Genomic DNA, 26,135 nt, shown 5'->3' with positions numbered 1-26,135 from the left:
GCTGTTGAACTGTCAATGTGGGCAGAGAGATATATGACAGCCATGAACAGTGGTGTATGATGAAGTTTAATAGTGGGCATAAATGCACAGGACAAACATTCTAAAGGAAGTGAATGAAGTGAGTGAGCTGTAATTGGATCAAGTGGAAGGGGATGAAGTCCCTGCCCCCAAGAAAATGTTATAAGTAGGTGGTCAAATAGTGCCTTTAAGAGCGTAATTTATACCTAAATAGGTTAAACAAAACCTTAGGTTCCAAAGGGGCACTCGTTAAATAGTCCAGTACTTTAATTTTGTTCTAAGCAAGCGTGGCCATCACCATGATTATTAGGAATTCACCCTCCCCAAGAAACGTGACAAAATGATGACAAAAGTGCTTTTTTCCAGTACAATTTCACACAAAAATCCTATGGGGATTAGAAGCATTTAAAAAAGTGGGTATCCCCTATATGTTTTCAACATGTATCCTTCATTTTTATATTATTCTTTATTTGTTTACCCTGTACGTTCAATACTTTAGGACTGAACATTTAAATGGAAGGGCATGGTGAAAAATCTAAAAGTTACACAAAACTCACAATATAAAGCCGTAGAGAGTGTACAGAGACACACACAAACCCTAAAGGCTCATACAGCACAGCCACTCCTCCCAATCTTGCACACTCAGATTTCAAACAGCAATAATCCTAATGTCATAAAATCTTTAATAATTGTAGTTGAAGTGTAGTGTAGTTCCTATAGTCCCAATAGGCTCTGCGCATTGGAATAATATCTTCAGTAGTGTAGACGTAGGACTGAGGTTATCTAGGTCTCTACTGACTATATTAGACTTAAGTTTTTTGCCAGCTAGCTCAGAGTTCACTAGAAACTTTCTCGAGTAAGCGAGGAGGCGTTTAACCTCCCTGGATAGACAAGAAGGGATTTCGTTTCTGACATCCATAAAACATGACAACTTTGCTCTCCCTGAATAACAGTATATCTCTAGAGTCGTGTGAAAACAAAAGACAGCTATTTCACTCAGTCAATAAGTGCGTACTTAGTTTCACCAGATTGCAGAGAAAAAGAGAGACGGGCGTTTTCAATAAAAGGTGTTATTTATTGAGCAGTCTCTTTCCTCATACAAGAGAAATGAATTGCTACAATTGCAATACTTATAGTTAAGTAAAGTGCATACAGTAAAAGCAGGATTATAAAATAATACTGTAAAAGCATTGATATGGTTTCTTAGCCATATGATACTTTAAAATGGATAAAATAGATACATACATATATACATTGACTAATCGTACTCAACTGGTGCTTCTAACTACGCCTACCCCGGTGTACCTGACCTAAGCCTAATACGTGGGAGGGAGTAAGTAAGTAGCAGTTTAAGTTAAGTTTGTTTTGCCAAGAATCTGACTCAAGAATTCTCTGTAAGGGTTTAGTCAGTTCAGTACCTGGGTATTAGAAGGCAGGAGGGCTGGTATCTCTCTCTCAGGACTCGGTATCCCAGTCACCCACAAGGGTAGGCTGGAAACGCCGGAGGCTGGATTTCTTGGCAGGAGAAAAGACAGCGTCTTTCTCAGCGCGTCAAAAGGGAGGGGCAGCGTCCGTGGGCTCTCGCATCAGCTGGGCTCTTCGGAAGTAGATAGCTGCTCTGCTCCAGGATTACCACCGTGTGTTTGCTTAAGGCAATGTTGGTATATTTATAGCTGAAAGGTGCCGGGTTTGACGTAAGGCTGGACATAAGACGTCAATAAAGATGTCACTAAGAACTGGTCGTTCTTACAGTGCTTTACAGGAGTTCTCGGACGAAATCAAAACAAAGCAGCGGGGATTTCCCAGGTTGCTGGAGGCTTGGATTTGTTTAAGAACTCGTGTGCTTTCTAGGGGGCTGGAGGAATAGGCTTGCTTAATGTGACAGCATGCGCTATGACTGAATTATGAAAAGGGTTTCAATGCCGTTGTAGGGATATTATTGATTTATAACCACACAAGGGCAAATAATAGGAATATCGATTCAGGTACCTAGATAAACACACTACACCCACTCCACGAATTCATGTCCATAATTACTAAACTAAGCAATAGTAAACATATCTAACGGAGCATGTGTATACCGATCCACCCCAAAATACATTGTTTTGCATCTGAAATGGCATATGCGAAATACACGAAAAATGATTATAGGTACTGTACGCTTTCAAGCAGTGTAATCATTCATTAAAAAGGATGCATATGTATATCAGCGTGAATGATTTGCGAAAATTACACATGAAATGGCTCTAAATACAGAAAAGAAAAGTGCGAGACCATTCCATCACATATAAATAGAGTTTTTTGTAAATATGCTAGAGGCTGAGGTAATATATTGTCTCTAGAGTTCTTAAAAATAGAAGCTCTGTTCTCTAATAATAGTTCTACTTTAAGCAGAGGGTGAGTGCCAAAAAAAAGTAAATATTTTGGAATCGGGAAAAAAATAAATTTGTTTTTCAAGGGAAGAAGTCAAAACAGTTCCAAATATTTTCAGAAGCTTTTGTTTTTCAAAGCTGAAGGCCAAATTCAGAGTTCAGGGAACGCTGAGTGCTTGTTTGCTTAAAAGTTTATTCTTTTTGTTCAGGGGAGAACATCATTTCAGACAGACTTTCAAAAAAGCAGTTTACCGCTTCAGGTGAAAGTTTGACCAAGTTGGAAAATGCCGCAACTGTGCAGTCGTGAGAATGATTGCTATCATCGATGACAGGATCAGCAGTGCTCACAGAAGGTCGTACCTGGTTGATGCTGCTCTCATCTTGCACTTCACTACCCTTTAATCGCAGTGGTGAAGTCTCAACGAATGCCGTCATCAGGATGGGTAACCGCTGGGGACAACACGATGCATGAGCCTTTACTGGACTTAGCAAAGTATCTGTATCCAAAGGTACTTCTAATTATAGTGTAAGACAGACGTCTAACACGCATTCTTCTCCGCACAGCATACATCTTAACACAGGTAAGATACAATTCTGCCAGATGGGTCTGAATGAAAGAAACCAGGTCATATTCAGATCTCTTAGCCGGGCTAATCCAAGGACTTTAGTTATGCGGTCCCGATAGCGTATAGCTAGGATCGTTTCTTCCATTGTTGCTGGAGTCTTGTCTGTGACATGGCTTGCCATAACGGAGCAGGAGTATCAAAAATAAAATGCCTGCTACGAGTCCCAACAGGAGTGGAAGGCCGCCAAAGATCGAATGGACAAAATTAGGAAAGATGCCCAGGACTGCTTTGAAAGGTGTCAACAGTCCCGAAAAAATTGTCTTAAATACACTCGCGATACCACTCGTATCAGAAATGTTTAAGATTTCGTTTAGCATTTCTGCGAAGTGTAAGGGGCAATTTGTTGATAAAAGGTTATGTATCTCTGCCGTTGTCCTTGCAACTTGGAGATCATACGTTTTTTTTTTATGACGTCAAGGACACAGGCGTCTGTAGAAGAACAGACTTCATTCTGCTTAAAATATCAATTCGAATAGAAGAGATTTTCAAACTGGGCCAAATTTTTCCCTCCCTGTCTGGAGTGTCGTTCTGATACAATACTTGCATACAGCAAGTGACCATGGACGAAACGCTTACTAGATAAGCTTTTCCTGGCACCAAGCCACAACATCTGTGGTCCACTATTAGAATGTAGCTCCCGTTCGAAAGCCGTCTAAAGAATGGCTCTATTCGAGTTGCAGGTGTGCCAAGCTGGTGACATGAAAGGTTATTTGAAGTCCCCTCACAGGCCCCATGTAGATTTATACTCTGACACAGAAGTATACCACTTAGTGATTTTTCACAATTATTACCACTAAGAAATACATTCTGTCCTTTTTCACTATAACGTGTGTGTGTAAGGTAATTTCCATGATGACTTAATATATCCTTTACCCAACCTTTCATACTGGCCTGCCTGTATATACTTTTGGCAGTATCGAAATTGGAAAGTTGTTATCGGAATAGTTATGATTCCGTGTATTATCCATTCGATGACAGGTCGTTCTGACATTGTCAATGGTAATCTCTCAAGTTTTTCAATACTCAGAATTGTATATTCTGCTCCTTTTTGTTCCAAGCTGATTTGTATATCAGTAAGGTTAAAGATAGAGAATAGTGACGTTGTGTTGATTAAACGCCAAGGCACGTAGCCTGAACGCAGATTTTGTAACGTCCAGCCAAGCTGTACAATAGAACGCAATTGGGACTGACCATGTTGTAACATTAGCATGTCCTGCTCTATTATATCGATTGCAGATGATACAATACTGTCCAGTGAATATATTCTGGAAGACAGAGTCATTAACCCATTGTCCACAACAGAAAGTGATTTTTCCAAATTAATACGGTCGATTTCCCGTATTTTCTCTGCTGTTTCAATTTGAGTTTCTTTCCAAGCTTTGTTATAAGCTGCATATATAGAGGCCGCTTTGAAACGTTTTTGACGCTGTTTGCGTGGTCCCATAATGAAATCACGCAAGTCAGCACCTTCTTTAAGTAAAGTTAAGTGTTGCTTAATTTCTGCCAGTGTGGATGTATGTAGCCATTCAAGGCAGAGTTTTCCTACACTGTATGTTGTTACTATCCCTGGATGTTGTCGCTGGGAGTATCTAGGGTCTGGCCTGATCAATTTGAACCCCTGTATTTTTTTCAGGAATCTATCTTGACAGTTATTTGTGTATGTGGGCCAGATCAACCATTTTTTCCAAGCAGGATGTGTTCTGTTTTGGTTTAAAATATGGGATACGTCTATCTCAACCTCTGTAGTGCTATTACTGTCAGGAGTCGGTTTTGGAATAGACGGTTTGTTTAAGTCTTTAATTTTGGCTAGGCCAAGACAGGTTGTTTGTTGAATTGAGTCATTCAAAAATATAATTTGTTCTGGGATCATGCAGGCTCTGAATAATGATTCTATACCTTGGACTTGCCAATCTTTACCCCAGATGGTTTTTGTTTCAATGTTATTTTTCCAAAAATCAAAACCAAATGTATTAATTTTTTCAAAAAATGTTTCAGAATAGATTAATTTTGTATTTGTCAGCATGGTTTTCATTCCTGTCTTATTTAACAGTTTGAAATAAAACGTTTCTGCTTCACTTGTGTTAAACCCTGAGAAGTATGGGAATTTCTCATAAAATGTTTTTGAACTACCTTTTGGTGGAGTTGCACAATGTTCCCATTGATTATAATTTAAAACATTTCTAGGTTGAGCAGATTTATGCAAATAATGGTTAGCATAATGGTTGTAGCAGTACATCTGATCATAATTTGATGAACCTTGTAAATAATCATGTTCTCTAACTTTTGCTGACATAACTAAGTCTGACATCATATCATTAATACTTTCAAAGTCCCATTCATCAGAGAAAGTCACTTAATGAAACCTTAAATTGATGAGGATACTTCAAGAGCTCGACCGGGCCATATATATCGTAATCTGTTGTATCCCATGCTACCCCACCGGGTATCGGATTGGCTGTGAAGTTTACTGAAGAAAGTTCTCTTTTCTCGATGTGTGAAGACTTGTGTGGCTTTAGGACCAGGTTGATTTTCTGGCTTGCTGTGTCCATTTTAACATATTTTCCCTCAATGAAGTGTCCCAAGCATAACACCATGATGAGCCAAAGCAGGAGGAAAAGTACACCTAGCACCACCCAAAATTCAATCCATGGGGAAATCAGATAGGTTTCTTGTAGTTGATGAAAGAGTTCTTTAGTTTTGTCTTTAAAAGTTTTTGTTGTTGTTGGCTGTTCTTCAGGTTCGCTCGGATCCTCTGAAAAGTCATCGAAATTGATGAAGTAGCCTGATGCAGTTCTGTCAATTATTGGAATTGCTTCTGGATTTTTCTTTGTTTCATTAGTATAGTCTGCGGCTACATCGTTGTAGACAGGTGTTTCTTGACGAATTATTGCAATTTGGGTTTCAAGAGGCATAAGTTCCATGGCTTTGTTGCATAGTCCTTGTTGATTCACTGTAGGTTTATCAAATGTGATTAGTCTCTCAGTTTGAACCTCTTGATTTGTAGCAAACTTTGGTGTTCTGCTATTTCTTGGGAGTCCACTTGGCCTACTACTTATTATTGGCCACATGATTGTGGTTTAACCAGGTCGATGGATACAACTCGGATCTCCTTTTTACCAGCAAGGGGCGGTAGTACAACTGATCTTGTTCCGTTGACAGCTAAGACAGGTACTGCTTTTCTGTAAGAAGGCCCAAATTCCTTCTTCACCGCGATTTTCTCTCTGACCAGATCCCCAATCTTTGGAATCCAGACAGGCCTTGCTGGGACAGGTGGTTTCTCTTCAGTGGCTGTTGGCTGTTGTTTCAACTTTATGTTGCTCAGGTCTTTTCTTGTTTCATTTAAGTCCTGTAAAATAGCCAAACGATCTTTAATATCAAAGCATTTTCCTTCTACCACTGAAGTCTGACTATCGAGATCCTGGATATGCATTCTAGTCCCGAACAATAGTTCGTACGGACTGAAACCTTTTTGAGAATTTCTTGGCAGATTGTTAAGACTACGTTGGACACTTATTAGATGTTTGACCCACCCAACCCCCGAACCTAATACCTTTGCCGTTATAGATTGCTTTATGTCTCGGTTTTTTCTTTCCACCATCCCATTTCCCTCAGGAAGGAAGTGATAAGATTCCCGCAATACAATGCCCATGCTGGTCATGTCCTCCTCATAAGCTCGAGAGCTAAAAGCAGGACCCTGGTCAGAGTGTAGCATGCCAATTGTGTCTATGCCGCTATAGACTCGCAAATCTTTTATAACAGTTCAGACGTCAGCCGAGAGCTGGGGTCTACATTTTAAGTGAAACTAGTCTTAAATAATATTAATGGAACGCATTTTCTCTGGGTTATTGTATTGATATTCTTATGATTTTTAAAAGAAGGGCATTGGTAATACTCCCGGTGGTTCGCCACTGCGATCTCTGTTGCAGTTTTGACAGTAAAATGCAAATTTGTAGTTTTGCAGGCTCATTCCTGGCCACCAGTATATTGATTGTAATTCTTTCAGAGATTCCTTAATCTTAAGGTGTCTTAGACCCTCACCCATATGTGCGTCTGCTATTAATAAGTTTCTCCTGTTCGTGTTTGGAATTACTCTATCCCCCACTCCAGGGATTTGAGCAAAAGGAACGGAGTTTGCATCGATTACGTATGTATAATTGAGTGGATAGTTGACGGGTAGTGCTGCACAGTCGCCTTTTGATGACGTTTTTACCGCCAGCATCGTTTCCCCGTCAACGTATTTTCCTGAACGCTTTTTTGTAGCTACAGAAGCCGGCTTAGTAGCTTCCGCTGTGGCTGTCTCAGCCAATGAATTCCCTGAAACGTGAACGCCATCACGTTCATGACTCAATGAATGTATCACGTGAGTCTTTGGTAGTTCTCTCTGTAAAAGAACTACTTGTTCCCAAAGCGATTTTTGCTTTATTGTGGCACCTGTGTCATCTTTGTAACCGTTTTGAACCCATTTCTGCAAGTCGTTATTGTATGATTTGACGCAGTAATATGAATCGCACACTATTAGTGTCGGGAATTCGCGATCGGCATTATCTAGCGCCATTTTTAACGCTATTACTTCAGTTTGTTTATCTGAATTATTTTCTACAGAGTGTGATTTTGTTACCAGAGGTCTCAATTTACCTCCGCGCCACACGTATTTAACAATCTCGCATGTGGCGTTATAGGCTTGTTTTCCCCAAACCGAGGGTTCTGCATAACTGTTTGTGTATATTACGCAGGCGTAAAGTTGTATGGGCAGAATGTCGCTAGGCAGAGGATATTCTCTTTCATATTCTAGATTTTTTAATTTTTTCATGTTTGGGCCAAAATAGTATTTCACTTTGTCTGTAGCAAGAGAATTTTCCCATCGTATCAATTTTGGATTTAATGCCACGGTAGGTAAATTACATGGGCTTGTTAATGCCTCAAAGGCTGATTCTGGCTGTTATAACAGTAATCCGTCTGCCTTCGGCTTGGTCTCTTTCTTTTGCTACAGCTGTTTGAACCGCATGTACAATGTTTTCCTTAATACTGAATGTTTTTTCAGCTTCTGTGTACAAATGTGATTTGTATGCTATTGGTACCGTTTCTCCCTCATTTGAGGTTAGGTATGTGAATCCGCATCTTCCTGGGATGACCCGGATCACAAGGTTGCATGTGTTATCGCGTGTTTGCAATTTTGTTTTAGCTAACATGTCTGTTTGCAATGATCTCAAGATTTCTGTGTGTTTTTGAGTCCAATTGATTGTTTTAAAATCTGGTTTTATTAGTTCATAGAGAGGTTTAACCCTCTCTGCATAATTTAGAATGTAAGTTCTTCCGAAATTCAGGAAACCTAGAATTGATTGTAAGTTTTTCAGCGTTCTTGGTGCTTGGATTACAGCACATTTCTCTAAGAAATTGTCTGCCAGGCTTTTGCCTTCACTTGATAATTCATATCCTAAAAACAGGACAGTTAGATGGGCAATTCGTGACTTTTTAAAGTTGAATTTGTAACCCTCTGCTGCGAACCCAAGTATTATGGTGTTCACTCTTTTCAAGTGAGTATCCAAGTCATCATCTGTTAGATAGATGTCATCGACATACGATAATGCCTCATCATCATACAGTTGTAGTAACTCTGTTACTCTTGCTGAGAATAATCCTGGGCTGTTCTTGAACCCCTGTGGGAGTCGACAGATTTTTTTACTGCGAGCCCATTATTGAGAAAGCGGTCAAATACCTGCTTTCAGGTGCTATATTTTGACAAAAGAATCCATTAGAGATGTCTAATGTTGTTTTGTATTTTTTGCGCACGATGTTATTCATTAGTGCTGCACTATGTGAGTTTTGTACTGCAAAAGTTTTGCAACATGAGTTAAGGTGTCTGTAGTCCAAAACTAGACGATATGAATCGTCTGGCTTGGAGACAGGAAACAAAGGATTGTTCATTTGTGAGGTGCATGTTTCAATCACCCCCTGGTATTCAAGTTGATCTAAGATCTCCCTGACCTGTTTCTTAGCTTCTTGCTTAATTGGGTACTGCCTTTGTGCAGTTGGTTGACATTGTAATTGGATTTTGTGAGGAGGAGAGTCCTCATCCCATCCTACATGATTTTTATATAATGCAGGAGCTTGGGCTACTGCCCACTTTCTTGCAAGTGTATATTTTTTATGAATTGGAATGTGATTTGAGAAGGCAGGCATAATCATTTCTTCGCCATGAGGGCACTCCCTGACAAACTCCGGTGGCCAGTCTTTTTCAGCTAAAAGGATGTCATAGCCTTTAGAGAGGTTATCCCAAAATAGACCCCTTATTTTCCTAGTCTTATCTCCCTCTATATGTAATGTTATTTCGTATATCTTATGAGGTTTGCTAACTCTGGTATCTGCAGTTTCCACCTGAATGTATTCATTCGTGTCCACTGTCTCCAGATGATTCATCAGGATCTTGCGAGCTATGCTCACTTCTGCTGCGATGTCTAGCATTGTCTGAGCCCACTCTCCGTTTTTCAGCTGTGTCCTCAGGATCCTCGGCATGTTTGATTATTTTAATGCTGGCTACCTTCTTTTTTGGAAATTGTAGTTTTTTACGTTGATGAGCAGGTTCTTTGTCTTTGGACTTGACATGCTCTTCCCTGTGTTCTGACCGTCCTCTTCTTTCCGATTTCTGCTAGGAAGTCTGAAAAGATCGAGAGGGACGTGTATCAATATCTTGATATCTATCAGGTTTCTTCAGATTATCCCTATTTCTAAGGTTGTATCTTTTCTCAGAGGGCTCCCTCTGGGGTGACTTGTGTCCTTGGTCCGGAGATCTTTCTCTCCGCCGAGGAGACTTTCCTCTGGACTGGAATCTTTTTTCTTTGGGAGTGGATTGTTTATTTCCATCCCAGCTCTTTTTTGGAGTGTTTAGATTATTTTTAATAAATATCTTTCCAGGATTTTCAGTTAGTTGGGGTTTTACTGGTTTCCCACACATACTATCTCTTCCTAGCTCTTCATAGGATTTTTCTATGATTCTGGCAAGTTCAAATGGCTGTTCTGCTATATCTGTTTCTTTCAATTTCTGGCGGATCGCCACAGATGCTGCTTCTCCTTTTATATTAGATAATAATAAAGCTGAGACCTGCTTGAAGTCTTTCAGTAATTTCATACCCAGAGTTAAAGCAGGCTCTGGACCATATTCGTTTTGAATCTGTCTTAGTACATCGGGTATTACCGCCATGGACGGAACACCATGTGTTTTTGTGTAAATGGAAGCAAAGACTGTGCCCCAAGTGTCACAGTCCTCCACATGTGGTGCGATCCCCATTGGAAGACAGATAGTCAGAATTCTGTGTTTCTCAGTAGGGGTAGTATCCGGAAATACTGCCTCTATTTGAGTGATTTTTTGTGCTAACCAGAATGGAATTTGTTCCCGTTTTGCGGGTCCTTTACCCAGACACGATTGTATGTTCTGTGGTGTAATTTTGTTTGTGTTCCCCTGATGAGGGGTCAGCTGTGGAATGTTAATAGTTGGTTGGACTGTTGAAGTCCGCATTACATATTGGACTAATTGTCTATGTATTTTAATCAGTTGTTTTAGCTGTGCTAAAAGTTCTGGTATTGACATTTTTTCGATGTCGGGATGAGGTGTGTAGCTGGCTAGAACCGGCCACGTTGCTCCTGGTCTACCTAGTGGACCGAGCCTGGTGATGTGATTATTATGTTTTAGGGCGCTTTTAAACCAGATCAGGTGCTCTTGGTATTTTAATGGGATTTCCACCTCCTCGAAAGGAGTGTAGTCATCCGGTGGTTCCTCTATTTTGTAATAGTGGAATTCATGTGTGACAGCGTTTGCTGCTGGAAAGTTTATCCATGAATAGAATACCTCTGTCTGTCGATATTCATGTGCCTCAATTACGAATATGACTGTACCAACTCTCGATGTTAGTCCATTTTCTATAAGTTTAAGAGTTATAGTTTTTCTTATGTTGACCGGAATGAGTATTGCATCCAGGTCGGTTTGCAGGAGACTATTGTCATCCTCTAGGAGACGAGCTGCTATTCTAGCTGCCTCCCTATCTTCTTCAGTTTCTGACATTTTTACTGACAGAAAGGTTTTTGTTGCAGATCAGGTTTTCAAGGAAACAAAGATTAGGTGCACAATATTTTGGAACACTGTATCCTTCAACGTTGACTAAACCAAAAACTATACATAGAAATCTCTTCCTACTAAGTTCTGGCGGATTTTAACCTTTGACCCACTCCAGACGTCTTTGGAGTATTTACGGGAGAAAGGGTCTGTGTGAAAAAGCACGACTGAGTTACTCTAACGTCTTGCGTTAGATTTATCGCCTTACCAAACGTTGGGCGCCATGTAGTGTAGTTCCTATAGTCCCAATAGGCTCTGCGCATTGGAATAATATCTTCAGAAGTGTAGACGTAGGAGTGAGGTTATCTAGGTCTCTACTGACTATATTAGACTTAAGTTTTTTGCCAGCTAGCTCAGAGTACACTAGAAACTTTCTTGAGTAAGCGAGGAGGAGTTTAACGTCCCTGGATAGAAAAGAAGGGATTTAGTTTCTGACAACCATAAAACATGACAACTTTGCTCTCCCTGAATAAGAGTATATCTCTAGAGTCGTGTGAAAACAAAAGACAGCTATTTCACTCAGTCAATAAGTGCGTACTTAGTTTCACCAGATTGCAGAGAAAAAGAGAGACGGGCGTTTTCAATAAAAGGTGTTATTTATTGAGCAGTCTCTTTCCTCATACAAGAGAAATGAATTGCTACAATTGCAATACTTATAGTTAAGTAAAGTGCATACAGTAAAAGCAGGATTATAAAATAATACTGTAAAAGCATTGATATGGTTTCTTAGCCATATGATACTTTAAAATGGATAAAATAGATACATACATATATACATTGACTAATCGTACTCAACTGGTGCTTCTAACTACGCCTACCCCGGTGTACCTGACCTAAGCCTAATACGTGGGAGGGAGTAAGTAAGTAGCAGTTTAAGTTAAGTTTGTTTTGCCAAGAATCTGACTCAAGAATTCTCTGTAAGGGTTTAGTCAGTTCAGTACCTGGGTATTAGAAGGCAGGAGGGCTGGTATCTCTCTCTCAGAACTCGGTATCCCAGTCACCTGCAAGGGTAGGCTGGAAACGCCGGAGGCTGGATTTCTCGGCAGGAGAAAAGACGGCGTCTTTCTCAGCGCGTCAAAAGGGAGGGGCAGCGTCCGTGGGCTCTCGCATCAGCTGGGCTCTTCGGAAGTAGATAGCTGCTCTGCTCCAGGATTACCACTGTGTGTTTGATTAAGGCAATGTTGGTATATTTATACCTGAAAGGTGCCGGGTTTGACGTAAGGCTGGACATAAGACGTCAATAAAGATGTCACTAAGAACTGGCCGTTCTTACAGTGCTTTACAGGAGTTCTCGGACGAAATCAAAACAAAGCAGCTAGGATTTCCCAGGTTGCTGGAGGCTTGGATTTGTTTAAGAACTCGGTGTGCTTTCTAGGGGGCTGGAGGAATAGGCTTGCTTAATGTGACAGCATGCGCTATGACTGAATTATGAAAAGGGTTTCTATGCCGTTGTAGGAATATTATTGATTAATAACCACACAAGGGCAAATAATAGGAATATCGATTCAGGTACCTAGATAAACACACTACAGAAGGAATGCCTCCACCAGTTATGAAGTAACAGTCACAGCAGAAAGTGCCCTCTTGCCCCATGGTAGAAACATCAGCAGTAAATCTCCTGAGGTTGGCATGAACAGCAATCACTTTATCCTGAAACATCAGCTTGCCAGTTTCAATAAAGATAAACATTTTGCAGTGGAATACAAGTTTTTCATTTTAAATGAATAAGCTCAAATTTACAAAACAAAACCATGTTTTTTCATGTTAAAATGTGATGATGTCCTAAAATATACTAGCTTTGTAGTGTTTACAGCATATAAGATTGATCCTGAAATATGAGTGTGGTGCACAGTATGACTTACATGCATATGTACCATCGTGACATGAAAATAATTCAAGGTATGTCGGGTATTTCCACCTCTTTTATTTCAAGGGGCGGCTCAGTCATGCTGTTGATGTCCGCAAAATGCCAGAAATGTACACCATTCTGCTAGGGAAAAAATTATGTCACTGCATACACTAATATTCTATCATAGTCCACAATAAGGCAAAACTACCAACATTAGGCCATAAAAAGATGGAGGGCACCATCATGCCATGACTCTCCGAGCATGGCAGAAATTAATACCATTATGCCTTGGGCAGCATTTTATCAGGTGTGGGCACCAACATCTCATGAATGCCCATACTATGCCGAAAACTTCCACCATTATTCTAGGGCCAACATTAATACAAGAGTGGTCCCCATCATTCCATGGATGCCAACAATATGCCATAAGTTACCTGTTTATGCTGATAGGGGTAGCATAATTTCAAGGATGCCAGCAATATGACACAAATTACCACTATTATGCCATGGGTGCCATCTGCAACCCATACATTGTACCACTGACAGGGAGTGGTAGTGTTCAGGTCATGTATCAGTTGCCACTGATGCAAGATATAGCAGGGTTGAGTGTGTGTGGGCTGGAATACATTGACACAGAGTGAAAAGTATGTTATCCACATTGTATGTTTAACAATAGAACCTTGGAACAAGGTGCAAGATAGTTCCTCAGAGGCCAAGTACAGCAAAATCACGTGAAGGATCAAATATTGCTCTGCTAACTGCAGGATGCCTCTCACTCAGCTGTAAATAATGTTAGGCATTGCTGCACAGTCTAGTGGGAAATGGTCTCTGATTGGGAGATCTCTCCTTCGCAGATTTGAAGTTGTCTTTTGCAGAGATTGGAGAGGCGTCCTGCATAGACAAGAAGGCTCCTGAACTGACTAGGAAAGGACTTCTGCACAGACTGAGAGGAAGTTCTTGCACAGTATGAGAGATTTTCTACACTTATTGGCAGTGGACTTTCGCACAGACCAAGAAACGTCATCCTTATAGCTCAGACAAGAACACGTTTTTTGCACAGATAGTAGATTATTTATGAACACATTTCTATTATGTCTCCTACTCAGATTTGGAGCCATCTCCCACATAGACCCAAAGGTTTATATTGCACAGACTGGAAGATAACGTCTGCAAAGTTTGGGAAATATCTCTTTTACAAAGTAAAGCTTTTACAAAGTAGAAGAGATCACCTTCACATACCTTAAAGGATCACCTGCACAGATGGGGAGAGGTCTCTAGCAGAGACTGAGAGAGATTTTCTCCTAAGTATGCAAGGGGTGTTCTCCAAAAACTCTGCACTGGCATAGGCTAGAGGAGGTAACCTACACATACAAAAATGGAAGTTTCAACAGAAGGCGCCATTTTTTCTGCAATAATTTTTCAGGTTCAAATGTTGATTTCCACAGTTCTTTATTGTAGCAAAGTTCATCAATTGTTAGCAACAATGGTTCCGTTTCATCAAAGTAAATAGTTCAAAATCAATCCAAAATCAAGAAATATAGAGATCATTACAGCCGACGCGTTTCGTCCAGAATGGACATCATCAGGGCTCATAAATGAACTGTATGTGGACCACGAAAAATGCAGATTTTTTTTTATCTCTGTATCGTGAACCAACGAGCTATGGTCTCCCAATTTCAAAAGTGTAAATCTCAAACGGATAATAATTGACCCAGCACAAGGGAGGCAAGTATTATACTCCAGAATTCAATGTATTCTATAATTTATCGTATTTCAACCAACTCAGGCCTGGATTAAAGCACAAATTCTCTCGTTCCAATGTAGGATCTATCAAAAATAAGAATGAAGTATAGTCCCCCAGTGAGTTTTCATATACGATTATTCAGAATCCCCTCATTTAGAGCAAAAAACTTTTCGTTCCGTGCCTCAATTATGGCAGCAATTTCTCCCGTGCGCAATCCAGACCGGCGACACTGGGCATGCCCATATCCACTGCGCCATACAAAAATGGATCTTCTTCAAAGGCTGGACAACTGCTCCTGCACAGATTGGCAGTTGTCTCCTGAACAGACTAGGAGGGAACTCTTGTACAAAGTGGGAATAGACTCTTTCACAAACTGAAAGGGGTCTATTGCAACTACTGGGAGGGGTCTTGTGCACAGTCAGTAAGTGGACTCCTGTACAAAATGGGAAAGGTCTTCTGCACCAACTAGAAATTATCCATTTTACAGCTAATAAGAGGAATACTGTATACATAGGGAGAGCCTTAGTGGGCAGAGAAGTAAAGGTCTCCCGTAAATACTGGAAGTGGATACATGATACAAGATATAAGATCTGCATACTGACTGCATAAAAGATTTCTTGTAAACAATTTCTTCCATACAACCTGCAGCCTAAAGGCCTATGTGCCCCACTTGACTTCAGTTGCCTTTTGCTCTTTTTGAAGGTTCTCAGCATACATGCAGAATCTTTCCCTCTCCTTGGAACGATGGACCTTCCATAACTACTTCCACACACAGTGGGCCCTAAGTTGCATGCATTACGCCAAACTGGGTTCATCTTGTTTCACCAGCACCAGCATAAGGAGATGGCAAGTGAAGAAACACTTCCATATGGCTGTGGATAGCAAGAGGGGCATGGAACTGTGGGATGGTGCGATCCTATATGAAGCCCTGGAGGACAGGATGCATAAGGGGCAGGGCAATGAGGTATAGTGCACCTTACTAAAAGGAGCACTAGAGAACAAGGTGCAAGAGGTAGAAGGGTCATAAAACTGTAAAGAAACACTTCCAAAGAGAGACCTGAAGGACAGAAAATACAAAGGGTAGGGATCCAGGAGGCCACACATTTACAGGGAAGGCAGGGAGCAGATGAAGGATCAGTGAGGGAGTGCATACTTCATTAGGAAAGACTGGGAAGCGTTGGGTTTAGGATGCTGAATAGAGTATGACAGAGAAAAGGGGCAAAGAGGGGAAACTTTTACGAGGAAGACTGGAGGGCTTCAAAAGGCCAGGAACCAGGTAAAGATGCTGAGAAGAAGACACCAAGGGCAGAGAGCTAAAGATATTCATTAGGAGCAGGAGGAAAAATAGCTTACGTAGAAGGAGGGGGGCTGGTTATGGTCTAGTGGCGCCCTCATCGATCAAACTTGGTATCATGAAATCTCTCTAATCCGATCACCTTTAGTCATTAGTAAAATTTAAATTGAGAATGCTCATTCACTGTAAGTGGAGAAATCATGATAACTGGATCAAATGTAGTCAATATATTTTAGTTTATCAAATATTTTGGAAGAATAAGTGCATCATATAGGAAATAAAACATTTAGTAATCAAATCAAATACCCAAAGCTCACAAGTTCAGGAAAGGACGTGAAATGCCAGTTGTAGCGGTTCCAAAAAGGAGGGACCACTGAGCGCATGCAGCCTATGCGTTAATTAGGAAAGGAAGCTGTTGGACTTGGCCCTTTTTGGCTAAAGTTCCCTAAACTTTTTACCTTCTCCCTAGACCTTTTTCCTGACATGTTGTTGCCAACTTAGATGCTTTGGGCACTTTGCCACTGCGGATCGGTGTCAAAGTGCAAGTGCTCTCTGTATAAAGTGTTATGATAATTGGTTGTCCATAATTTGTATGTTGTCTTACTTGTAAAGTCCCTAGTAAAGTGCACTATGTGTGCCAGGGCTGGTAATGCAAATGCTTCTAGTGGGCCTGCAGCACTAATTGTGCAACCCACACAACTAACCCTAAAGAGAGAACTCAGGCCTGCCACTGCAGTGCCTGCTCGCAGTTTGCTAACTGCCATGTTGTCCTGACAAGTGCACCAACTTACCAGGCCTTACCCGTCCCTTTTTATGCACATCAGACACCCCTATGGTAGGCCAAGGTGCCCGCTGGGCAGGGTGCAGTGTATGTGAAAGGTAGGACATGTACTAAGATGTGTATCATGTCATGACAGTGAAAAACTGCCAAATTCGTTTTTCACTGTTGCATGGCCATCTTGCCCATAGGACAGAATGGGGAAGGCTGTGTAATATGATTCCAGCTTATCTTCCCATATGCATAAGATGGAGAGGTGAAGTTTAGTGTGCCTGAACTCACAATTTAGAAACTGCGCTTTTAGAAGTGGCTGTTTTTTTTGTTCTAACAATTCTGTTTCTCTGCCTGGTTGTGGATTGACTGTCTGGATTTGAATGTGATAGGCTCTGTGGAATGTCTTGACCCAGGGGAGGAGGTGAGACAGCTACAGGCTGACCTGCATCTGGAGTGTAGGGGGGAGGAGTAGCCCCTGGAGGTGAAGAGGCCTGGGGTGCTCCCATAAAACAATGTCTCCATCTCCTGCTGAGCGATTGAGGATCCAGATCCCCACTATCAAAGGAAGACAGTGTCACTGGCAGGGAGACACCAAGAACAGGTTTGAACAGGAGTCAGTGCCCCCTGAACACAAAGAATTCAAAGAAATTTAGGGGTATAACTTTGAGAGCTGAAACCCCTGAACGTTGGAATGATCAAGACTGAAAAGTATTAAAACTACTTTGTGGTCAAGAGGAACCTCTGCCAAGGAAGAACAGCTGAAGAGACTGAAGAGAAGGACTGACCCTTGCTGTGTGTTCAGGTGCCGGCCTGCAGTTTGCTGATTTAACTGAGGAGAGGCTAAGAGACTTTGATGTGTTCTGTGCCCCCCTGCTTGAAAGGACTTTGGTGTGTGCTGTGTCCTGAAGTAACTTGTCCCCAAGGGCCCGAGGAAAGCTGGCTCCCTGTTGTGGAAAGTCAGGAACATAAAAGTTTCCAAGTGTGTCTCAACGACGCTCTGTGCGTGTGCTTTTTGCAGCCTGAGACCTTTGTAAGAGCTGCCCCGTGATCGTGTACACCCGGAGTCCAAGTGAGTCTTAGCGATGCTGTGTGAGTGTCTTTGTGCAGCCTGAGACCTTCGTGAGGATCGTCCTGTGATCGTGTGCACCCGGAGTCCAAGTGAGTTTCAGCGACACAGTTTGCGTGCTCTTTGTGCAGCCTGAGACCTTCGTGCAGATTGCCCTATGATTGTGTGCACCCGGAGTCCAAGTGAGTCTCAGCGATGCTGTGTGCGTGTGCTTCATGCAGCCTGAGACCTTTGTGAGGATTGCCTTGTGATCGTGTGCACCCGGAGTCCAAGTGAGTCTCAGCGACGCAGTGTGCTTGTGCTTCGTGCAGCCTGAGACCTTTGTGAGGATTACCCTGTGATCGTGTGCACCCGGAGCTCAAGTGAGTCTCAGCAACACTGTGTGTGTGTGCCCTGCTGCAGCCTGAGACCTTTGTGAGAAATTGCCCCGTGACTGTGTGTCCCGGAGCAGTCTTGTACTCTGTTTCAAGCCCTCGCCGCGATTCCACGCATCCGAAGAGTCACCATGGGAGGAAGATCCTTCTCCTACTTGTCGGCCACGACATGGAACTTACTCCCCACCCACCTCCGTCTCACACAGAACCACCTCTCCTTCAGAAAGCAACTCAAAACCTGGCTGTTCGATCAGTAGCGTACCCCTCTCCCTTAAGCGCCTTGAGACCCTCTGGGTGAGTAGCGCGCTATACAAATTCATGACTTGACTTGACTTGACTTGTTTCGATCGACAGCGTGATCAGAAGTGCTGCTATCGTCATTGCCATCGGCCCGGACTGGCATCCACAGAGGAGGTGTGAGAATTCACTGTCGCCGACCCAAGCCTGCCTTTGCTAAGGATAGACCTCGAACCATCACTGTCGGGGACGGAGTTCCACATCCCAAGATCAACAAAGTCGCATCGGAGGCCCAAGCCGCGAGGAGAGAAGAGTGAGATTACACCCCCAGGTAATGCTCAGCGAGCGTGTGTGTGTCACCGCCTGGGGCAGGATGTGGGCTACAAGAGAAATGCTCTTGGCGTTTCCCATCTTTGCAGTGTGAGCCTCCGCTCAAGTCCGTATCACAGCCCGTACTTGCCGAGGAGTGGCAGTACTGGAGCCGGAGTCTGGAGCTGCACTTTGTTTTCCAACAGAACAGTGTTGGTGGCATATTTTGGCATTAGCTGACCGCGAGTCAGTAGGAGTGGAGAGACCGTCCAGAGCACATCGATCGGTGCCGGAGTACATTATTTTTGCATTACGAACTGCCTGATTGTTGCATTACGGATTGCATTATTTTTGCATTACGAACTGCCTGATTGTTGCATTACGAATTGCATTATTTTTGCATTACGAACTTCCTGATTGTTGCATTACAAATTGCATTATTTTTACATTACAAACTGCCTGATTGTTGCATTACGAATTGCATTATTTTGGCGTTACAAACTGCCTGATTGTTGCATTACGAACTGCGTTATTTTTACATTATGAAGTGCCTGATTCTTGCATTACGAACTGCATATCATTGCATTAGGGCTGCATTGGGTCATCGAGAATTGCTCATTAATACTGCGAGAACCTACCAGGGCTTGCTGGCCTAATAACCGGCAAGGTGAAATATTACAAATACTCATATGTTGTATTTTTATTGTGTAGTCTCATCGTATATATTTTTTTATAAACATATAACTGTTTTCTTATGAAACTCGTGTGGAGTCCATTTGTGGTGTTATCATTGGTTTACTGAGAGCCTGGTTGCAAATACTTTACACATTTGCCTTGGAGATGAGCCTGGGGTGAGCAGGGGCTATCTGAGAATGTGTCCTTCCTTTCCCTGACTTAGAAGCAAGGGTCCCTATTTGGACTAAGGTACCTACCTCAGCCAACTAGAGACCCCCAGTTCTAACATAAGCCAATTCAGTTTACATCGAAAAGTTCTGAAAATCCCATCAGTTAGTTCGTAATTTGCCTGCATGCAGAACAGCAGCTATCCGTTTCCACCATCAGCTGCATGAGAGTATTTCTACAAAAATTAAATCCCCAACAGCTTTCCCATCAGGCAATATTATATTCTTACAATTCCTGGGGATGACACCTCCTGGTGTCACCTCATTCGATCAGATCATGCAGTTCATTGGTCAGTTCATGTGGACTGTAGATTGCGTGACTTAAAGAAGACACAAAATGCGGAGGAAATAGGTGGAACCATTACACAGTCCTTAAGTCATCCTGTTATTTGAAATGTTAAACAATGCCCCTTTAGCTAGAGCTTGTAGTAAAAGTTTGAAAGGGCAGATTCCCAGGCAGCTCTCCTGAAAGTAGTAACATAAATGTAACAAAATCTTTATACCATACAAGATAATCTCAAGAGGGGAAAGACCTTGATACAGTCAACTGTGACATCAAGTTTTTTTCTCTTATTCAGCGTGTTTAGTAATTTGGCCTATGTTAGTTTAGGCTAATATAACGCAGAATATATGTCATACATTTACAAAAAGCATATAGAAGTAAAAGTTCTAGTATAATTTCTGATGCACTTGAGAACATTTTAGTTTGGTCAAAATTAATTCAAGTAGAAATAGGGTACTACTTCATTTTAAAAGTACCAACATATAAATGTTTCGATACGGTCGACCACTGTATTCTGCTGACCAGGCTGGAAGAAGTCGGGGTGTCAGGGACCGCCCAAGAGTGGTTCCGCTCTTATCTATCTGACAGATGTCAGGCGGTCTCCCTTCCGCCGTATCAGTCTAAGTTTTCCAACATCCACCATGGCGTTCCCTTTAGGGCTCGGCGATAAGCCTTATTCTTTTTAATATCTACATGAGACCCTTGATTGGAATCATAAAGGCGCATGGTGGGAAAGTGGTGAATTATGCCAACGACACCCAACTCTTCTTATCCCAAGAGGGAAATCAGTCGATTTCTTTGGCAACTTTTTATGACTGCATGCAGGATACTGCCCACTGGTTAAGAATTAACTCACTTCAATTCAATTCAGATAAGACTGAAGTCTTATACTGCACCGTGGGGAAGGTCCCTCCCCCTTTTCCGGACAATTTTTGGCCTTCTTCAACCACGTCCACTCTGGTTCTGGCTAAAGCAGTACATAATCTGGGAGTGATGCTTGATGCAAACTTAACCATGGAAATGCATGTAAATAATGTGGTGGGGAACTGTTTCTCCCTGATTAGAGCACTAAGGAATATCCTCCCGCTACTGCCAAAGATGGCCAGAGCGTTGGTTGTTGGTAGCATCATCCTCAGTAGACTTGACTACTGTAACGCCCTACTGTTAGAGGCCCCTAAATTCTTGATTGAGCGCCTCCAAAGAGTCCAAACTGTGGCGGCCAAATTGGCACTGATGAAACCACGACGCTCGTCAGGTCCATTGGCCCTTGCAGAGCTTCATTGATTGCCTATAATGCAGAGGGTCCAAATTTAACCCCTTTCATGCTCATGACGAGCTCAGCTTGTCATGCAGTACAGTGCTCCTGTGCTCATGACGAGCTGAGCTCGTCATGACCACACCCGTTTTTATTGCTGTCCAGCACAGCAGGGGAATCGCTCTAACAGCGATGCGGTTAAGTCTTTGTGCTTGGTTTTCAAGGCCCTCCATGGCCTAGGACCCATTCCTCTTCAAGAGACCTTCGCATGGTACACTCCAACAAGGTGTCTCGCTCTGCCACCGCATGTTTGGTGAAAGTCCTGAAAATTCCAAGAGCTAAGTCAGGAGGCAGGGCGTTCAGTTCGGCCGCTGCCAAGCCCTGGAACAGCCTCCCTCTGGAATTTAGACAGCTACATGATCTTCTACAGTTTAGGAAGAAGATCAAAACATGGCTGTTTCCTAGAGCTTTACAGCTTCGGAATTGCCCTGTTTAGTCTACGCCCGTTTCCTTCCACTGCCTGATGAGGATTCATGTACTACAGCGCCAAGATACCCGTTGCGTGATAGCTGCGCTCTACAAATACCGTATACAATACAATAAATGCACTAAAAATAGAGATAAACGTTTCCGTTTCAAGCAATTATTATTAGTAAATGTGCAAGGAACATTCTCTAAAAGTTTCACTAATGCATCTTTTAGTAGAAAGGTGTAGCGCCTATTTTCTTTTTGTCATTTCGTGCACGTTATCACACATATACGTTTTTCATAAAATTCACTATCAATATTAAGATTAATAATACTATTTGAGAAATCTCATTTGTTATTCTATTATGTGAATGCAATTTGAAACTGATTAGAGGTAAACTGAATAACGTGAGAACTCACCATGCACACATTTTCTATCACAAGTTAAAAAAAATACTTTTTCTTTAATACCTCACAACCTATGTTACTTATATGCCTGATATCCTTTCAACTACTCATTTTCTGCATGCTTTACGATGCACTAACTAAAAGTCTTTGTTTTCATCATTTTCTATTACGTTAAGTTTTCGCACGGTTATTTATTTTTCTCTCATAAAGTGTCATGTCCCGTTTTCGCTTGTCCCTAAAGTGTAAATGTAAATTCCGCTCTATCACATTGAAGTTGAGAAGGCTGTGCGCAGAGAAGAGGCGTGCAGATGATGGAAGGGAAAGAGAGGGCCATTTGAAAGAAAAATATAGGAGAGGCGAAAAGCAGAGGTTTTAAGTAAAGGTCAGTTCTTCTTGCTATATTTGTAATGCTTTTTGAGATATTATGCGATTTGAGGTTGCAAGACTCCAGAAAGAAACAGCATCATTTGCCTGTAAATATGAGGATATATTAGCTACATTTGATAAGCACTAGAATCAGTCCCCTGCTAAGCTACTACTAGACCATCCAGCAAGCTAGATTGGCTCATCTGCTAGCACAACATAATGTCGGGAAACTTTTTCTGGAAAGTATCAAGAGCTTTAGGCTGTGCTTGTAGGAAGCAGTAACCTCAAGATCACAGCAGTGTGAGATAAATATGTGGGTGCATAAAGTGCACCTTAAAGGTTCAGAGCAGGAGTAAAAAGGGCAGGGAGCCAGAAATGCACACTTCACTAAGGAGAATTGCAAGGCAAAAGACACAAGGGTCAGGAAACCAGGTGTTGCACACCTTTACAGGCAGACCATGGGCAGATGAAGGGCCAGAGAGAGCACACTTTCACAGGGAGTGCTCGGTGGGAGCAGAAACAAGGATCATCGCGGGCACATATCTACGCGGAGGACATGGAGGCAGATGAAGTGGGTGGAAACACATTTCCACCAGAAAGATATGGAAGCACTGATTATAGGGTGCTATGCAGTACTTAATTTGAGCTGGTAGTTTCCGGTGCTCAGCGCCGGCACCTAATCATCAACACCAGCGCTTTTCATGAGCTCCAGTTAAGGACACATTCATTTACGGGGAGATTAAGTGATTTGCACAGAATATTGAGCCGAGACTCGAACCTGGTCCCCGAGCTCTGAAGTCGGCAGCTCTGGCTGCTATGCTACATCCTCTTCCCACTTTCATGGTTAGTAGTTGGCTCTGTTTTAGGTGGCGCTAACAGGAGAAATTAGCTGGTGCAAGATGCCTCTCGACGAGAACCTTGGCACTTATTTTTTTTTACAAATTAACCACTGGTGCTATAGAGAGTAAACAAGAAAAAAGGGGACAGTGATTGTATACTTCAACAACGAGGACTGGAGGCCAGCAGAAGGCAAGTAGACTGATATGGCTGTCAAGGAAAAAGGCACCAAAGTCAGGGAGCTGAGGGTATCGATTTGACGCGGAAGCAGCAAGCAGCACTAAGAACTTGCAGTTCCACTCTGGCTTGTGGGTGAGCTGCATGTGCATAAGAGCCCTGAATTCACACCTTCAGTGTAATTCATTGTGCCTGGCCACGTTAATGGCAGGCCCACCCGCCAAGCACTGTTTATCCCAATGTGTGAACCTGCCAGCTTAATAGCATCTTTGAGACTCCGTTTTAATGGTCACAGGCAGACTGTGGAAGAGACTGAATAGTTGCATAGGTACAGGAAACGGAAGCAAAAGGGAGTGACGGTCCTTCCCCTCCTGCAACCCCACAATTCCCCCCCTACCTCACACACAGCTCTGCCACTGGATTTGTTACACGCATTGTATTCTAGTACAATTCGTCGCAATGTCATTGAGCTGCGGGGGTGTAAATTACTTGACTAAAGATTACAAGATTGCTCCTAAATGTGTATCATGGGAAACTACCCCATAGTACTTAAGGCACAACATCTATAGAGGTGCCAATCATCACAGCCAAGGAACCCATCCTTCAAAATACTGATATTCTAACAGCTCTTTTCTAAGGTATCTGATGTACTACCACAGTCATTCAGGTACTTGGTGGATAATGGCTGGTAGTGGCTGTGTGTTTATTTCCAGGTCCTGAAACTGTCATTGGTTATTGGGCAGTATCCGTTGAGGGTCTTATCATTTAACACTGATGTTCCCGGGTCTCAGGCAGTGTTGCACTTTGATTGAATAACCCAATTTCCCTTTGTGAGCATTTCTCTTTTCGGGTAGCAAGTCGAGAAGTTAAGACTAAATCTCGGAGTTGGTGGAAAGTTTGGAATTTGGACTCTATATGACATAACTTACTAAACACAAGAAATTAAACGTTCTAATTCACAAAAGCATTTATGAGTACTACAAGAGTTTTCGTATATGTGCAAATTTGCATGAAATTTCCAACTCTTTATTTGTAAAAGTGCAAAGAAGGCACAGACCGCTCTCTTTTCATTTTGTTCTAATATTAGAACTCTGGGGACAATTTCCAAAGGCATGTAATAGTACATAAAAGACTACTACAGGAGTACTACTTTTAGTACGCCGAAATGACTTTTTGATTAGGTCACATAAGTTAGAGCTAATCCTTTAAAAACAATAGATTTTTAATTTACATCAATGGAGGTAGGGAAGGTGTACATCGAATATACCCAGAGGTTCTAACAACTATGCGAGATACAAACCCAAACAATATTCTAGTTTCCAAGTGTTAGGTGCAACATTAACAAATAACATGGGACCAAATCCATAATTTCAGTCTACGGGTGAGCATGTAAACAGGCTCAGTACATTGACTTTAACCAAAAAGTCTTGAGTATAGTGAGCAGAACAAACACTAGTGAGCATTTAACTCGATCTTAGTCTGAAGAGGCTTTAGAGCGGATACTTACATTCAACTGTGACAACTGTTGAAGGCTACTTGGGAGACTTGCTGCCAAGCCAATGGCTTGGCATAGGACATACTCAAGGATGTATAAGTGGGGAACAGGTTTGACTATGCTGTTAACTCGGGTTTCTCATCATTGTTTCTTCCAGTGTGCTTGCTCAAAGACTAGGAGGTTGTTCTTACCCTTCTTTTCCCCTGAGTTGCTTTCCTATGAATGTTAATGGACCTGGTGCGCCAACTGTTACAACACCTTTTGCTGTCACTAAGTGCGGAAGGTCCATAGTTGCATGCACCTGATAACCAGGCTATAAACCTGTGATGTGTGACTACTAAAACCGTTCTGAAATGTGTGTCTTGTTCCTTTTATTGTTAGACTAATCTGCACTGACTCGAAAAACCTTCAGTGTTATGCCAAGTAGATTTGTAACTGAGGTAGATATGTTTCTCTGCGTTTCAATATTTTGTAGCTTCATCAGGATGATGTTGTTTGCCAGGACTCTGTTTAGCTTGCAGCCGTCTTCTTTGTTGATTCGTTCATGTTATGTTATGTTATGTTAAATTGTTTTTGTAAGGTGCACAGCTACCCAAAAAGGGATTCCCGGCGCCGGCCAGTGCCCGGAAGTGCATTTTATGTAGTCTTCCTTTATATGCTGATTTTTACATTACTTGGCAGCTTTTAGGAATGTGTTGTTTTCAGATTTTCTCAGGTTGTGCTTCCAGTTATCACCATATGACCAGTAGCGGTAAATTAAAGCAACAACTGTGCACCAACATATTACGTGTCCAACTCACATCAGTGCTTGTATTAAATTGCCTGATGATATTGTTTGATCCTATTTCAGCATTTTCACAGGGGTCCAAATGAGACACTCGGGAGAAGATTTATTCAAAAGAATAGCACAACACAGTGCTGCATTGTGCTAGAGGGAGAGAGCAGAGCCTTATCTATTAAGATATGATGCTGCCCTAATACTGTAGCACAGTTTGTCTATTGCCACACCCATTCCTTTGCACCATAGTATAAATGTGTGTGTATGTGCTGTATAGCATAGGTTTGGCATGGGATAAGAACCCTTCCACTAAAAAATACTATGCTAAAACAAAGCTTTAAAATCTTCACACATTAAAGTGTACTGTACAGTGCAGCACACATGCAATGCGTGAAATA

The 26,135-nt window shown here is 41.9% G+C and overlaps 1 protein-coding gene across 1 annotated transcript in view; it reads left to right on the top strand.

Moving 5' to 3' along the window:
- LOC144761640 (alpha-tectorin-like) overlaps window positions 1-26,135 on the top strand; it is a 317,960-nt gene that overhangs the window by 111,640 nt on the left and 180,185 nt on the right. The gene's annotated exons all lie outside the window — the stretch shown is intronic.

Source organism: Lissotriton helveticus, chromosome 6, assembly GCF_964261635.1.
Source record: "Lissotriton helveticus chromosome 6, aLisHel1.1, whole genome shotgun sequence".
Classification (NCBI taxonomy): domain Eukaryota; kingdom Metazoa; phylum Chordata; class Amphibia; order Caudata; family Salamandridae; genus Lissotriton; species Lissotriton helveticus.
The sequence above is the reverse complement of the archived record's forward strand: the minus strand, read 5'-3'. Positions and strand labels throughout refer to the sequence as shown.